Source organism: Syngnathus floridae, chromosome 12, assembly GCF_059516105.1.
Source record: "Syngnathus floridae isolate MCC-2025c chromosome 12, RoL_Sflo_1.0, whole genome shotgun sequence".
NCBI lineage: Eukaryota > Metazoa > Chordata > Actinopteri > Syngnathiformes > Syngnathidae > Syngnathus > Syngnathus floridae.
The window spans coordinates 6,719,814-6,736,042 of record NC_142424.1 but is presented as its reverse complement, the minus strand read 5'-3'; the positions used below and the strand labels follow the sequence as shown (position 1 = coordinate 6,736,042).

Sequence of the window (16,229 nt, the reverse complement as noted above, 5' to 3'; positions counted from 1 at the left end):
CTAAGCTAACAGTTGCCTCTTCCCTGACCCCGCTGGTTTTCACTTCCTGTCTCCTGCGTTCAGAGGGGGGTCACACACGGTGCACTTGTGCATTATCTCCCAACTCCCACCCATCCCGACCTTGTGCTTTGTATCCCAGGCCGCCTTCTTCTCAGCCCCCTCAATCAAGGCGGCGCAAGATTTAGAGAGGAGGTAAACAGTCTGGTTTTATGATTGGGCCCCTTCTTACAGCGCGGCCGGATAATTGAAAAGCCCTCAGTGACTATTTTGAGACGCTAGTGGGAACGGACTCTTTGCTGCATTCACCCCAAACGTGCAAGGCCACTTTTTTTTTTTCCGTAACAAATGCGCAGGACACAGAACAAATAGCAGCCGTCTCTCAGCCGTCAATCAGACAAGCAAATAAGACGCGTCGCGGCGCTTGCTTGTGTGTGTTTTGCAAACAGGTTTTTCCACTCGGCAGCTGCCACGGCCAAACATCGCGCCGCAAAAACCCCAAATTACCGTTGTTTGACTGTGAGTTGAAAGTTTAAGCAAACACAAATATCAGCAGTCAGCATCTTCGGGGTACATTTGCGGACCGGTGGGACTTGCGCCACGCTTTCCTTGCCACTTTAAAGCTAATATTAAAGTTGAGAAGTAGACAGAATGGAGGATAAAGATGCGAGTAAACCGAGTGTGATGGAAATCACTGTCTAAGGGTTTATAAATATAACGTATAAATGCAAGGACGGAAATTCCTTTCTCGTAATTTTGCGTTGCTCTTCTGTCTAATACAGTGGTTCTCAAGTTTTACACAAAGAACCACTTACAAAAAAAATTACTTGGCTCGCCAAGTACTACTGTCGTGACCAAAAACACAGAAGAAGATATATTGGAAGATTTGTAGAGTGCAGGATTTTAAAAAGGGTTAGTATTAGTTTAAAAAGGTGACAGAGTAAATTACAACCTCATTTTACAATAATACCAAAATTAAAAACATTTAAACAGATATGAAAACGTTTTACTACAGTTATAGATTTAGTTTCATAAACATACAATGTAATTTCATCTGTTTTTGTGAACAGATTGATTTTTTTCTATTTTAGTTGTAGTTATTTTATTAATTTCCATTAATTATAACAACCTTGGTCCCTGGAGCCAAAAAGTTTGAGAACCTCTGTTCTAGGTTATTATTCTGTTCCAATTAGTTAAATAAACGCCTCTGCAGAGGGAAGAAAAGGGATGTTCAGGTGAAGTTGGACTATTCTGTCAGGGTCGGGGCGTTTCAAATCAATACACATTCCTTACGCAACTCCAAATCAAAGTGGGTGTCCGGGAACCCAACACCGCTCGCGCTAACACTGAAAATATGCAAGTTTCATTACAGCCAATTATGACAGACATATTCCCGCATGGATGTAAGTACCGTAAGTAAGCGCTCGGGCCCTTGCAATTATTCCAATTACACGTTGGACGTAAACCAAGGTGGCTAGCGTGGATACATATCTGCACGACACCACGCGGGCCAGCTGCAAACCATCTCGCCCGCCGCTTTGTGTGACGTCGGAGTAAATGACAGAGAGGGGGACAGCATCCAAGTGTGCGCACCACTATGGCTGCCCCAAGAGGGATGCTCCTGTGAAATCCATTGTGGTTCTTGCCAGTGGGACCGCTGGGCGCTTTGAGGAGCGCTTGAATGTTAAATTCGGACACAAGTACTTCAATCAAAGCCTCGTTTCGTTCAAGGACAAGCATGGAACTCTAATTTCTGTCTTCTGAGTCTTCATCCTTTTATCCAATCCATAGAAATCTGATTGGACCAAAAAAAAACAACAAAAAGAAAGCAGCACAAATGTCTGAAAGCTGTGCAGCCAAGACCTTGACTGCATGCCACTGCTTTTAATTGGTTTGACAGACACAACTATTATCAGATTTTTTTGTAGGGTGGGGTGGGATATTTCGTTGATTCAACAAACATACTGCGGAATATAAAAGTGCAATGTTTTGGTGGCTATGTACTCTCCAGCTCTAAAGCTATTGTGCTAGCTTCCAGTGTTGAAGAGCCATTGCGTTTCCGAAGACTAAAAGTCGTGCAGTAGAATTCCCGGAGAGCGTGTTTGCACATTTCAAAGTCAGCCACAATCATTACATGTGATTCCAGAAAAAGATCAGAGACAGCAGGCGGCAGGAAAAGACTCCTCACGAAAGATGGGGTTGAAAAAAAAGCATGCTTGTTTTGCATTTCGAGCCATCCTAAAACTCTTCACAGTGATCTGGAACAATGAAAGGCACGCTTAAGTCTTTCAAGAAGCTAATTGCTTTTATGTTGTTTAGCTTTGAACATGAATAGCTGCCACGATGTTGCGTCAAAGCTGCAAAGCTTGACCACAATGACGACTTTAAGCCTTAGTGTCAATAAAGCCACCCAATGAAACACAGAGCTGGTTTTGCCACATTATCCATTTTATGACATGATGGGATTTCAACATTTAATCTCATAAAAAAATCTATTTTTGGGTGGTGGTTTAGATTTTTTTCCACTATCGTGATTGCTTGTGGGTAATTAAGATTTGTATAGCGAAAACTGCTGTTTTTGCAAAGTTTCTGTCATTCCTGGTGTTGCAGTGGAGCAGCCGGAAAAGAAACCTCAAAGAATTATTTTCTACTGGTGGACTATTAGCGCATTTCTGACGTAAACTTTAGCCAAGACCTTTATTCGGTAGCTTTTACTGGCCGATCTAACCTCAAAGTGTTTTCCGTTGTTAGCCATAATTAGCTAAGTTCAGCATTTGATCATGGTGTGATGCATATGCAGAGTAGAAACAAAAAATAAACAAATGGACCTCCAACTGAAACTGAAAGTAATGAAAGGACAGATGCTAGGCTGGCCTGATCAGGTTACACTTTATGCCACCTTTGCTTTGTATGTTTCTACTATATTCCTCTCAACCATACTTTTTTTTTAAACCCCTCAGATGTCCACGGGCTGCTTTCCACTTCACAGCTGTCATTGGAAGGATCCAAAAATGAGGACATTCAAATTCTTCATCGCCATTTCCCTAGGAACAAGTGTCATTTTCCATTGCCGAGAGGTAAACAACAGGTGTTGTATACAGAATGCCCTGAGGCAGGCTTAGCTAAATAGCGTACGGTAAGATAGAATGACCCAACAAATAGCATTGTGTGAAGGCCTAGTTTGATCACTTTAGCTCTAGGTAGCTCGTATATTCTTAGGTAACATCCTACTACAATATGACATGCTGCATGAAATGTTTGAATAGTTTCAAGTCTTTTGAGACAGGACAGCTTTATTAAAATGTATGTTGATTGCAGAATCTTGTTTAATGCCGCTAGGGTACAATATGCTACAGAAAAAGTGGAATCATGAAGTTTTTGGACAGAGCTAGAGTAAAAGCACGCATCTTATGAGACACATTATGTCCTTGTATTGACGATAATAATTAAAAAAAGAAGTTTGACATTGAACACTCGCACATGTCACGAACATGTCCTTGATCGCAAGATAATCCGTTGAGAACTGACGAATTTAGTAAAAACAGCATTTCACATTTGTCCGATTGGAGACACTTGTTAAACGTCCTGCTAGGATACGACAGTGCCAAAAGAGTCCAATGTTTTTGAATCAAGAAGCAGAAATGTAATAGCACACCCATCCCAAATGAGATGCACATTTGGCCCTTTGACTGCAAGATATGCCGAAAATGACAATGCTACTCAAAAACTTCGGCTATAAACACTTGGTAGAAACGGGAAAGAATGTGTTCTTTGTGAATGGTTTGACTGACATTTCATCATGGCAATTCTTTCTAATGATGATCGTTTGTCTTTGCAAGCCCCTCAGGAAACGATCAACTGGGCAAATATTTTTACTGGAAACTATCTAAAGTATATCTGCATTTTTTTCCTCAATTCCCCAGGTATTTAGTTGAGGGGGGGTCATGCGGTAACTTGGCCCTATCTAACCAACTCAGTGCCTAAAACAAACATGATTTACTTGAGTGGCACTTGGCACATACCTCCCCCAAGGCTCATTTGGATTTCAGTAACTGCAAACTTTGGTGTTATATGGAAGTCTCTTTAGTAGTGTACATTATATGACAGGGGTCCTCAACCTTTTTGAAACTGAGAGCTACTTCAAGAGAGCTGATTTATGGAAAGAGCTACCAATTTGACACGCTCGTCTTGAAAGAACACGTTTTCTTTACATTCATCAAAATGTCCACTGGAACTCCACTTTTAGCTATGAGAAGTGTGAAAAAAAAAGTTTGAGAAGCATTCACAAGAGTATCTGTTTAACTCACAGAAAACTCTTCGTCGTCACAATGAGCCACTTTGGTGCCTAAACGCTGCTAATCCCGCCTCAGGGGCCCGAAGCAGCTCAAGTTATGGCTTTTTCTCTGGAGATGAGCACCCAGACAAAGAAACGAAGGTGGTAACCGAAGCTTTCCAGACCTGGATAGCGTGCAGGCGGTGTTGGAAGGCCTAGATTCGGTCCTCGTCGGGTGGGACAAGGAGGTGTCTTGTAACAGCGGCTCCATCAGCTGCTCTGGTTACGTTTCAGAAAAATGGGAAACACTTCCCAAATGGTTACTAAAATTAACAGGAATGTTGTTTTACAATCTTTTTTTTATTTATTCTCATGCGTGATTTTTCGGTCTAATGGAGATGAACAAGTTTGTGGGTGTGAAAAATCAATAACTTTAATTTTTATTATTTTAAAAACATTGTAGTGCTAGATGGTCATGTGAAAAAAAATAGCATAACCTATGTTAATTTCTTATTACACTAGCCAGACAATAATGCATCCCACTTGTGCATTTTTGCTGTTGTACTCCAAGCCAAAACGGAGCATTTTAAACAAAATATGAACAATGGTTCACTGATTTTTACACCTAGAGGATTGCCCATACAGGTAAAGTTTTTACGATGGCCACAGTTTGACCCAGGAAGAGATTATTTCTATTTACTACAAGAAAAAATGAAAGGTTGACCATTACTATTTTTTTTCCACATTGCTTTTGTTTACATTTCGTCTCATCTTGCACAAGAAAATGCTAACATTGTGCGATGCTCTTGGGAAAGCCTTGTAAATGTCTCTGGACGAGCACTGAAATCAAGCTGGTGTGTGTGTTTGTGTGTGTGTGTGTGTGTGTGTATACAGTGTGTCTAAGAAGACAAGAGTGAAGCAATGCAAAAACATCTGTTACTTGATGACGCACTTTTGTGTGCTGGACAAGACTTGAGTTGCAGGGCGGACATGTTGTATGGAAAACTGACAGGGGAGTCATCTCGTTGTCCCGTTTGGCACAATCATGTTGATGTAAAGCACGCCGCTCGTACATGTTTACATGAGCGCGTGTGTGACCTGCTGTCGTCAACATGGCGGTGTGCCCGCTATGTCCGCATCGCCTTCTTTGTCCGCGACCTTGCCAAAAAAAGACGGCACCTAATGGCCTGCGAGTATACTGCTCTGAGTCAGCACATGGATACATCATCATCACTGGACGAGATGCTAGCGGGTTTAGCAAGGTTATCTACTAACCAAAGTGTTGATGTGAGCCCAAGTCTATCCATTACATTGCCAGCCTTACTTGAATGCGTAGATCTTTTTTTTTGTGGCATTTTCATGTTAATTTCTGACCCTATGGCGGAAATGCTACCGCGTATGTCATCCAGTTGTATCGTGTTAAAATTCTTTATGTACAGATTTACAAACATTCATAGATATGAACTAATGTTGCCTGGTGTCCATAAGTGTCATCTGCATTCAAATTAGCAGCACTAATGCTCCACTTCACTAACTAAAGTGGATGTAATATATATGACCCTTAATTTTAGCAAAGGTCACATTCATAACACTCAAAAAACATTCAAAGAAAACAATTCTTTGGCTAACCTGACTTTTGTCATTTTGCATATTTTTAGAGTTGTGTCATGCTGCTTTGGGCCCAAAACATGTTCCAAAAGCCATGTTTGAGGAAGAGGAGGGAAAAGAAAAGCAGATGCTCACTCGGGAGGAGGCATGTGCTCCGCTACACTCTATCCTTGTTTCATACCGAATGGTGAGTCAAGTACAGTCACATTTATTTACACAGCATCAATTCACAACTGAGATTATTTCAAGGCTTTTGATACAATCAGAAGGTTAAGAACCACAGTCCTCATACATCAAATGTATGAGAAACAGTAAAGGAAGAGACGGTAGAGGGCAGAGGATCGATCGAGCGACTGAGGAGGGGTGGGAAAACAATAAGAAAAACAACAGATGTAACAACAACATTTCTTGGACGACAGTACTATTCAGCCTTCAACACCATTGTCCGACCTCACCACCGTATATCATCTTGGGACCCATTCGTGACAAACCCATTCATGGGAAACCGCCTCATTTGTCTGCGCCTGCAGGAGCGCAAAGATTTTGAACTGTATTTTTTTATCACCATCTTTAACAAGCAATGGAAGTCAGCTTTATTTATGTATATAAGCACATTTCTTCCACAAGGCAACTCAATATGCTTCACATAACATCTAAAAGCATTTACAAACAGAATCTTGAAAGACATTGAAAGTAGCTAACCAAATCTGCAAAATATTTAGCAAAAAAGTACTGCGTTAAGCGTGTGAATTAAGACTGAAACAATAAATACATTTTTTGGGGGGTGCAATCTTTTGCAATTGCGTATGTTTGCCTTAGGGCTCCACCACTGGTGACATAGCCAAACAAGTTGAGTGACCATGGGACAAACAAATCATGATGAAGTAAAAAGCTGGAATTGCGAGAGATTTCCTCGGAATGCGGAGCGTGCGTCCACACATTGGTGCGTGAGGCGGCAGGGCGTGGCAGGTGGGGATCCTCTCCGCTTAGCGGGCCTGCGTTTCATCACAGCGGAAAGCCTGCCAGGCGTTATCACTTTAATAGGACCATGGTGTGTTTGGATTGGACTGCGTTTCATTAAGCACGCCTCATTGGGAATTCCGCAGGATCCCGTTCCCTCGTGATGGCGGCGCACGCGCACACGTGCGCTTACGTTCACGGAATTACTCGGCTGATTTTGCAACAGCCAGAATGGATCCCGCTGGACATTTTAGGGTTACTTACATTGTATTGTAATATGCAAGTGGACAAAAGCGCGATGATAAAAGTGCAAGTTTTCATGTGACTGTGTTGCGCATCATCATAACTGTATGGATGCTAATCACTTCTAAATGGCCCGCTGCAAGATTTAATCCAAAAGTAAATCTTATTGCTGTGCAAGAAAAAAATACAGTACACCTTAATTTGTGAGTTAAAACGATAGACCGGAAAAATTTATTTTATTGACATTTTCGTTTGATTTTTTTGTTATTTTATTTGTTTTCATCCAAAGAACTTTAATAAAAAAAAAAGCAACATTTTGTCAAATTCAAAAAACAACAGTTTTCATTTTTAATCCAAAAACAATATTTTGACTTTTTTCAAATTCTTATTGAAACAATAATTTGTCGGAGTTGCTTCCTAATAATTCTATATAATAATAATTTTAAAACGTGTATGTGTGTGTGTATGTTATTATATATAGGAGTACTATACAGTACAACATAAATGAATTAATCACACCCTTGTTGAAAACTGAATAAAAACATTAGTGTGGTTATTTTTACATTTACTTTTTATGGGTCACAAGGCAGTGAAGGTGTTGCTAATGATTTCGTGGCAATTGATGCTATGCTAACAGAAAGCAAACAAATGGCCAAGATCAAGGCTTCATTATGCTGATTCCTCACTGTTTAAATGTCCCTCAGCTACACTTAACGCTCATGAACCACTAAATTCATTCATAATAATGATGTGTGTGTGTTCATGGGGAATAATTGATGAGTTCACTTGAGTTGTTCAGCGATGTCAAGAAATATTGTGAAATGCTACAGTATGCATACATACATAATCAAGTAACACTTTGAAATTACGGTGAGACTTAATGAAGACTTTGAAGCGTTAGCTCAAGACTTTAAATGTTTGAGTTTCTTGCATAAAAACACCTGCAACTTGCCAAATAGTGAGACTCGTTAAACGCTATATAATGCTTTGTTGTCTGCACGTTTTTTAAAAGTAACCCCAAATGGAATAACGTATGCTCTATGTGGTTTTTTTGGTTGTTAGTAACATAAAATCAATTTTTCCGTCCCAGATTCCACTGTTGGCCGCAGTGCGTCAATACGTTTTCAAATATTTAAATATCTAGCTTTTTAAAACATTTAGGGTAATGTATGGTGTCGATAAAACGCTGTACAAGCCTTCTGCAATTACTATTTAGGGAAAAATTTATTTTCTGGTAAATACATAGGTTTCATCTTCCAAGCGACTTAGTGACGCTTGTGTGTTTATTTTATAACAATAATACTAAAAATGCATTGGTGTCATCCCAGACTTTTAACTGCCACTTGAGCGCCCTGGGAAGCAGTCCCATTCCGGTTGTAAATCATTGTCCAGGCTACACTCACTGTTGCTTTGTATACAGCATCATCACGGCGATAAACATTTCGCTCACTTTTACGCATCATGGAAATCAAGACCCAAGTGATTGTCCAATATGTGGGTTTTCCAAAATTTCGTAGCTCTAGAGACAAATTTGCATTTTGCTTCCTCCTCGGGGCTAATACTGAGGAAAATATGTCAGGACATCCAAAAATACGCTACATAAAGTTTTAATATTACATAACAGAAAAAAATCTATAATGCTACATTATTTATTATCTTTAATAGTGGTGTATGTTTAAAATCACCCTCCTTGGCGGCTGCTGACTAACTAGGTTGATTGAGGGTCAGAGAATTTTCTGCATGGACACCAGTGAGTCTACTTCTGCTTTTGTAACGTCAATGTCAGCGTCGTTTCTTATGGCTGGGAAACTCATCTGTGTACCAAATACAGAAGTATAGTAAATATCAGAAAAAAAAAAGAGCTTTTTTTTGGGGATATTTAGTCTTGTACAGCTTGACAATTTAACTTTTTTTTTTTATTATTGTTTAAAATTGCAAAATTTACCCCTCCCCCCCAAAAAAATGCCATAATGATGAAATGAGACTTTGGAAATGTTGAACAGGGGTGAAAATTCTTGAAGAACACCATGCGTTCTTTCTTGGAGGCTTGTTACGGGAAGTCCTCGCGCCGTTGTTAGGACGGTAACAGAACCGAAGCAAAAAACTTTCTTTTTAGTCAAAATGAGGGTGGATATGAACAGTGAGTCACAACATTTGGATCTGATGCTCATCTTCCATGATGATCGGGTCAGTCCTCTAATGACAGACTATAAATTGTATTGGGGGGATGGGAGGGGAGCATTTTTAAAGAACAATCCAGAATCCTATTAGAAAAGAAGCTCAAAAACATGCAGTATGAGGGAACCTCCATAATCAAACACAATGAAAATATGTTTTTGTTTTGTTCCATTTTAGGTGGGGTGAGCTCGTTTTTACATGAACACATGGCAGTTATGTAATGTCGTGTAACATTAAATCATTTTGTGCACACTTAAGAAAAGTTATACTTATTTTTCTTTCATTATACAGCGATGTTTTATGCTTGTGTGACAGTTAGGAATTAATTGACATTACATTATTCTTTAGGGATGAAATTGTGTTTTTCATCTTTTCATTCCAAAAAGAGGGTAATTAACTGCCTGTTTTAACACTTTTGTGACAGAAAGCAATGAAAAAACGAAACTTATAGATGACTTAGAGACCTATAAAAGATTTAGGGAAAGTGACAAGAAATTTATTGACTTTATAGCGTTTTTAATGCGGTGGTTATCAGGTTTCTACACTTTTATGACATTTGCACTGAAAAAATGGCATTGCATTTACTTGGTTTCATTTCTTCAAGTCGTTGCATGAAAGGGATCATCTGGATCAAGATACATTTTATAAGTCTACTTCAAAATGCATTTAGATCCAGATGCTTTTTTTCATGCAACCACTTGGTGAAATAAAATTGAGTAAATCACACACAGCATTTTTCCCATTGAATCTTTATTGTAAAGTGGTCAGCTTGTGTTTGCACTCGTGTGACAGTGATTTTAAAATATGAGTTCAAACATGGTCTGTACAGTTAATAAAGGTTTTATAATGGCGACAGAAGGAATGAATTGACTTACCATTATTTCCAAATGAAAAAGAACGTCTTGAAATTTAACAAACAGAACAGACTGTGTTATAATTATAAGTCCTAAAAGAAGAACTCGGTCGAGGCTGCAGTGCATTAGCATCAAAAGAACACAGCCAGTCGTAGTTAACAAGGATTCATAGGCTTTTGTTAAATTGCCTTCTCCAGGGGGACATAATTATTGTCAAATGTGTCACTACAGTATATTCTAGAGCAGTGTTTCAGATAGAGCAGATTGCACTGAAATTATCACAGTGGAGGAATTCAAGCGCTGGCATAAATCAGAGTCGCAACCTCATTGGACAACAAACGCGTCGAAATAAATCGTGCTTATATCAACATTTGCCTCGGCCGCCGTCTGACTGACATCAATCAAACCGAACGCTCTTATTTCATCATCGCAGCACTGCAATTGGTGGTAATGTGACGTGACTAGGCAATGCGCTCAGGCTACAAAAGATGTTTGATCAGTCCGGTTCAACTGGTTGTATGGCTGGTTAGACAGCACTAAGGTTGCTTAATGAGAGCAATTTGCCTCAATATAGACCTGCCTCCACTCATTATCGATACTGTGTGAAAATAGTTTTACTTCAGGGAGAATAGGAAAGTATGACTATGACCATTTAGAAATATTTGCATAATAATTATACAACAACAAACACTGTATTTTCTCAGTATATAAACATACACGCATAGAGATGCATACTCACATCTGGGAAGGTTCCAGCGACCCTATGACACTAATGGGGATAAGTGGTATAAAAAATGGATGGATGGTGTTCCGTAACGTTATCATTTAAAATAACAAATTACAGTATAATTAAATCCATTATCAATGCCAGATAAAAGTATACAGTGCATCTGGAAAGCATTCACTGGGTTTTCCTTTTTCCACATTGAGTTATATCACAGCCAAGTGCCAAAATGGATTAAATTCATTTTCGTCTCAAAATTGTACACACAGCACCCCTTAATGACCACATGAAAAAATGTTACTTTGTCATTCAGCTGTGAAATTGTGGGATCAATTTATAAAAAATTTCGAATCAGGCAGAAAATGTGGAAAAGGGCCAGGCCCGTGACTCCTTTCTGGAGGCGCTGTATTGTCGAATCCATTTTGTGACCATTTTGACTGTTTATGAGATCGTTCACATTCTACTGTTGAAAGTATGTCGCTAAATAACCAATGAACCAATGTTTATGTCCATTGGCCGCCAAAGCTGTCCGTCAAAACACGTGTACTTCCTCCTTAGACCACAGACAAAAACGAAGCGATATTTTAGTTAGCGTGAAACTGTGACGGTTTATGATACGTGGTGTCATGCGGTTAAACTAACTAAATAAATGTACGAGTACAACTTCAAAAAACATATACCTTATGTTGTTAAAACAAAAACATGGTTATGATCTCAAATGAAGGTTTGAGATGTTTCAATAGTGAACATTTAAGAAAGAAAAAAATAAAGCTGGACGGAAACGTCTCTGGCGGTGGATTACGACTTGGTATGCGCAGGGAATTAAACCCGGGGGTCACCAGAGTTTAAGGCCGCACTCGCTGCCATCCCCCTGAGCACCCCCCCACACTCCCCAAACCACAACACCCTCACTTTCCACCATGTTGCTTCAGCACGAAAAACCACCGGCTTCTTCCTTCCTCCAGCTAACCCTGCTGCTGTGGTGGGGAAAAACACCCCTTCAATGTGTTGGAGAACTTCACCAATGCTTTAACGCTAACTAAAGATAGAACATGAGAGGCGGTCGACGATTACGGACCCTTCCTCCAAAATTACAGCCATCACTTCCTGAAGAAAATATTCACTCTTTCTACCCGCAATGAGTTCTGACAGAGTATGGTATTCCGGGTATTTTTTACTCAACTAGAAATGGGAAGGAATAGAACAATATCTTTAGTCATTCTGGTGTCAGTTGGAATCACGAGCTCTCTTGGGCGAACAACCTCGTTTGTCCGAAGACGTTTTCATGCTTTATGTTATGATAGACACATCCATCCAATTTTCTCGTCTATGAAATTTACGTTAGTAAACCACTGTAATGACTAACGGTTGCCTGTCGACGTCATGACAGTGTTGAGATCAGCATCACTTTTGAGTAGAAGATAAAAATTAAGTGGTGACTGTCACATCAACTACGAGGGAGCAAAATGCCAACATGCAGAATCTCGGGCAATTTTAGGCACCTGATACTCGAACGGCGTATGTGTTACTGAGTCAATGTCATAGTTTGAGGTGTCACTAAATAATAAAATATTAAGGGTCCAAGTCACTTATCCACTTGACATGTTTTTTTTCATACAAAAAACTTTGCTGATTACTAAAGAACAGAGCCTTCACCCCCGCCACATCTCCTCTCTCCTTTGGTTAGGTTCGCTTCTTATTTCGTCAAACCACGTAAAATTCATTGGATCTTAAAAGATGAGTCCAAATGCTCTCAAATGGGTGGCCCATATGGGAAAAACTGCTTTGAAAATGGCTGGCAGGAAATGACTTTTGGAGAGTGCCAATCAAAAGTCATCAATATTGTCTTCTGCACTTTGCATTCATTGATTTAACAAGAACAACTGCTCACTGACGCCAAGACGAGAGTATTACAGACATAAACAATAAAAGCATCAGGAGGGAAAACAGAGAGAAGACAAAGCGTTCTTTTCATGTAATCCGGAGCAAATAGACTTTGTATGAACACTCGTCACACTTTTATTAGTGTTGCCATTTGCCCACACGTGCTTTCCATTTACGGGGAAGGTCGAGGGGTCATCGTACATCTTAATCAGCACATAATAAGTGTCAACGTGAACTCTCACCTCGGCCGTCCGAGGCTTCACGGCTCGGGTGGCCGTCGGCTGGAATCTAAGGGATCGTACGAGATAACATTATTCATCCATGCAGAGATGTTCTCGCGATAACCCGACATGCTCTTGTTTGCTCCGTCAGGCATGAGCAGAACGTATCCCGGATCTCATTCGAAATGCACCAAAATAAAATTCAGACTCAAGGCAGTCAAAAAGAGAGATGATTGCTATCCATCCATTTTCAACACTACTTATCTTTTTCAGGGATGTGTGGTGTGACAAGCAGCCGCAGGGGATATACAAAGACAATCAACCAGGCATACCTGCATGCTCACTGTCACTGAGCTGGACTTGAACCCATGCTGCCCACACACGTCAGGTGAGTACCCCTTTCAGTTATTGTGTTTTAATAAACCAGGCGGTGGGAACTTTGGAAAATCTGAAAGTTTTGCACACGATTGATGATCAAGGTTTCGTTTCAAGCTTTGACTGTTTTGTTGACGACGAGCAAAGGGAATAGATCAGCCTTACTTTGCTTTAATTAACAGTGTAAAATGGCAACAACCATGGATAATCAGCGTAATGTTTCTGTGTGAAGTGCTTGACAATAAAAGTTTGATTTCAGTTTAAAAGAAACCTCATAAAATCATGAGCACTCATGATGGGAAAAATTGTGACTACTGTATAAATCAAAACAAACTCGGAAGGCAAAGACAATTAAAAGCTTGATTTTAGTCCAAAACAAAAGACCTCATACCATAATCACTCAGAACGGACAGGATAGGAACCAATCTGTGTTGCTTTGATTTAATAAACCAAGTGCTGACAACCTTGGATTGTGAACATAATGATTTGAGCAAAAGATTTCATACTGCTCAAATTCCCTGCATTATGTTTCAGGTCAGTTTTGACCAAGTCCAGAAATAGGCTCCCTGTAATTATCTGGATTAAAATCGTTTCAAAATTGAATTAATGTCAGACAGGGAATGACTGACATTAATAAATAGACGATTAATCGTTACTCAAGCTTTTAGAGAAAAGGTCATTTATAGTTTTATTTACAACATCGCAGTCACTTGTTTTTGCAGGTGCAGATTTTGTGCCTATCTAAAGGCCCCTTCTGACCTCTATATGAGTCATATATGTATGATCCTTCTTATGATGTTTTACTCTTTCCATGTTTCAAGATTCCCCCGTGACCCTTCAAAGACCAGCAGATGCATGTTTCTGTGTGAACAAATGTAGCGGGGATTCAGACACTTTTTGGGATTATTTCAGACTCCCTCTTGCGCAATGTCCGTCCCATAGAAATATGCACATTTATGGAATGTACAGTTTCAGTTTAAAGAATATTAGTGTGAAACTTGTAAATCTAAAGTCAGCCAAATTGATCTGAAACAGCCTCGGTGTACGCAAACTCATTAGGCCCAACACTACAGAAGAATGACATTTTTAAATAATTCTTATGTCAGTATTTTGGCTCATTTTAGGAAATTCCAGGTTGAAAGAATGACAGTGAGAGTGTTTTTATTACTGTCAAAACGTAGAAACGATCTGTGGACACCAATTTTGGTTCACGTGCAGATCTCAAGTACAGTTTTCAACACATCCACGCACTCACGCAAACTCTCCACAGGATTGACATGAAGTCCAAGGTATCCCGGTGGGATACAATAAACTCCTTGTGAGCTGTAAAGAAAACAGATAACACGACACCAACGTCCGTCAGAGCCGCAATGCCCGCCCACACCGCGACGTCAACGTGTGTGTGTTCAGTAAATGCGATTAAGGGTCAATGGCCGAGGAACATTTTGACACATGTCTTGTATTTGGAGCGAGATATCGCCGACATCGGATCCAGAGTCCAGATGGCGGCTTCATCGTCAGGCTTTTTCTGCGCCCGCAATCCTTAATGCGGAATGGTTCTTGGGAAGCATTCCATGGCGAAGCGCACTCACAAAAGTGACGTGACCTCGAATCGCCACATGTGTACGTTCCGTGGAGGCCTTCTCCGACGTCAGCACGCAGCTCTGGAACCACTAATGCGACATCTTTGTTTTGGTAAACACGCCTCTAGAAACCGCTGCGATCACAATGCCGGCCCGGCCGCTGCCAAAATGAATACGCGGCTAACGACACGCTTTGGCATGCCGCCTGCCCCCGCTGCTATTGATCCAATGTGGATTCTTCCAGTCCACTTTATTGCCCTAATGCGAAACATCCATCACTGAGGATTCCTGCTGTCCAAGTCAGCTGAAAATGCAGGATTTCCCCTTTGAGGTTCTGCATATTTGGCATGCAAGGTAGAAGACGCTATGCTTTAAACTGGGCTAGAGGTCGTGGGTACGATGACAGCAAAGTTTAATGCTGGGTACACACACCTCTTAAATGCGGGTACATACGTACCATTTTTTAAAGCTGGTACACACATACCGATTTAACATCTAGAGCCAGACACGCAGGGTACACACACACACACGGTTATTATCATGCCAATTTTTTGTATTATACATAACCACGTATTGATCTCTAGCTTAATCTTTAATTTCTTTATGGCAACATCTTTTTGATGTGGAGAAACACTTCAAATCAGTATGTGTGGTCTCGCACACATAATTATGTTTCTTCCCATCAAATTGTGACCTTTTTCCACAACACATGGTGGAGGAAAAATCCATTTACACACCAAACGCACAAGATAAAAATTTGCTGTTGACAAGTTTTATCATTTAAAGTTGAGTCCACACATACCGACCTACGATAATCAAAAAATATTCAAATTTGGCTCCATTATCCGTATGTGTAAAGTTTGCTTTTGCAGGGCCAGCAAATAGTCCTTAAAAGTGTTGTTTATCTGTCACATTACAGGATTACAGCATGAAGGATATTCTTACTTTATCTCAACAACATCTGGAGAAGATTTGACCAGAGCTTGTGGCGTTAAGTTGACTCGAGCGGCGAATTAAGAATCAGGATGTCGTCACCGGCTTTGAGGTTGGTGACTTGCTCATTGAAACTTGTCTTGTCTATCTTGACTGACTGTCTGTCTGTCTGTCTGTCTGACTGGGAACTGGGATGAGTGCCATGAGCGTGTTGCAAGCATTTTGCGGTGGTTTCCACGGCTCGCCGCGAGGCTCATGATAAGCTTTGATAAACACTCGCTTCAAATGAGAGCCGCATTTTCCGTGAAATCCATGCAAATGTGAAAAAAAAGCTTGACTATAAGAGTATCTAGATTGATGATTAATTTTATATTTATAACATGTTAACATTTTCTA

General features: G+C 40.2%; 1 protein-coding gene across 2 annotated transcripts in view; it reads left to right on the top strand.

The window, feature by feature from the left end:
• klf4 (Kruppel like factor 4) overlaps nucleotides 1-16,229 on the top strand; it is a 49,640-nt gene that overhangs the window by 6,566 nt on the left and 26,845 nt on the right. For both annotated transcript variants that reach the window (XM_088391093.1, XM_088391092.1), the window contains exons 3-6: nucleotides 2,958-3,074; nucleotides 5,929-6,065; nucleotides 13,216-13,330; nucleotides 15,820-15,945. The gene's annotated coding sequence lies outside the window, so the exon portion shown is untranslated. The remainder of the gene's footprint in view (nucleotides 1-2,957; nucleotides 3,075-5,928; nucleotides 6,066-13,215; nucleotides 13,331-15,819; nucleotides 15,946-16,229) is intronic.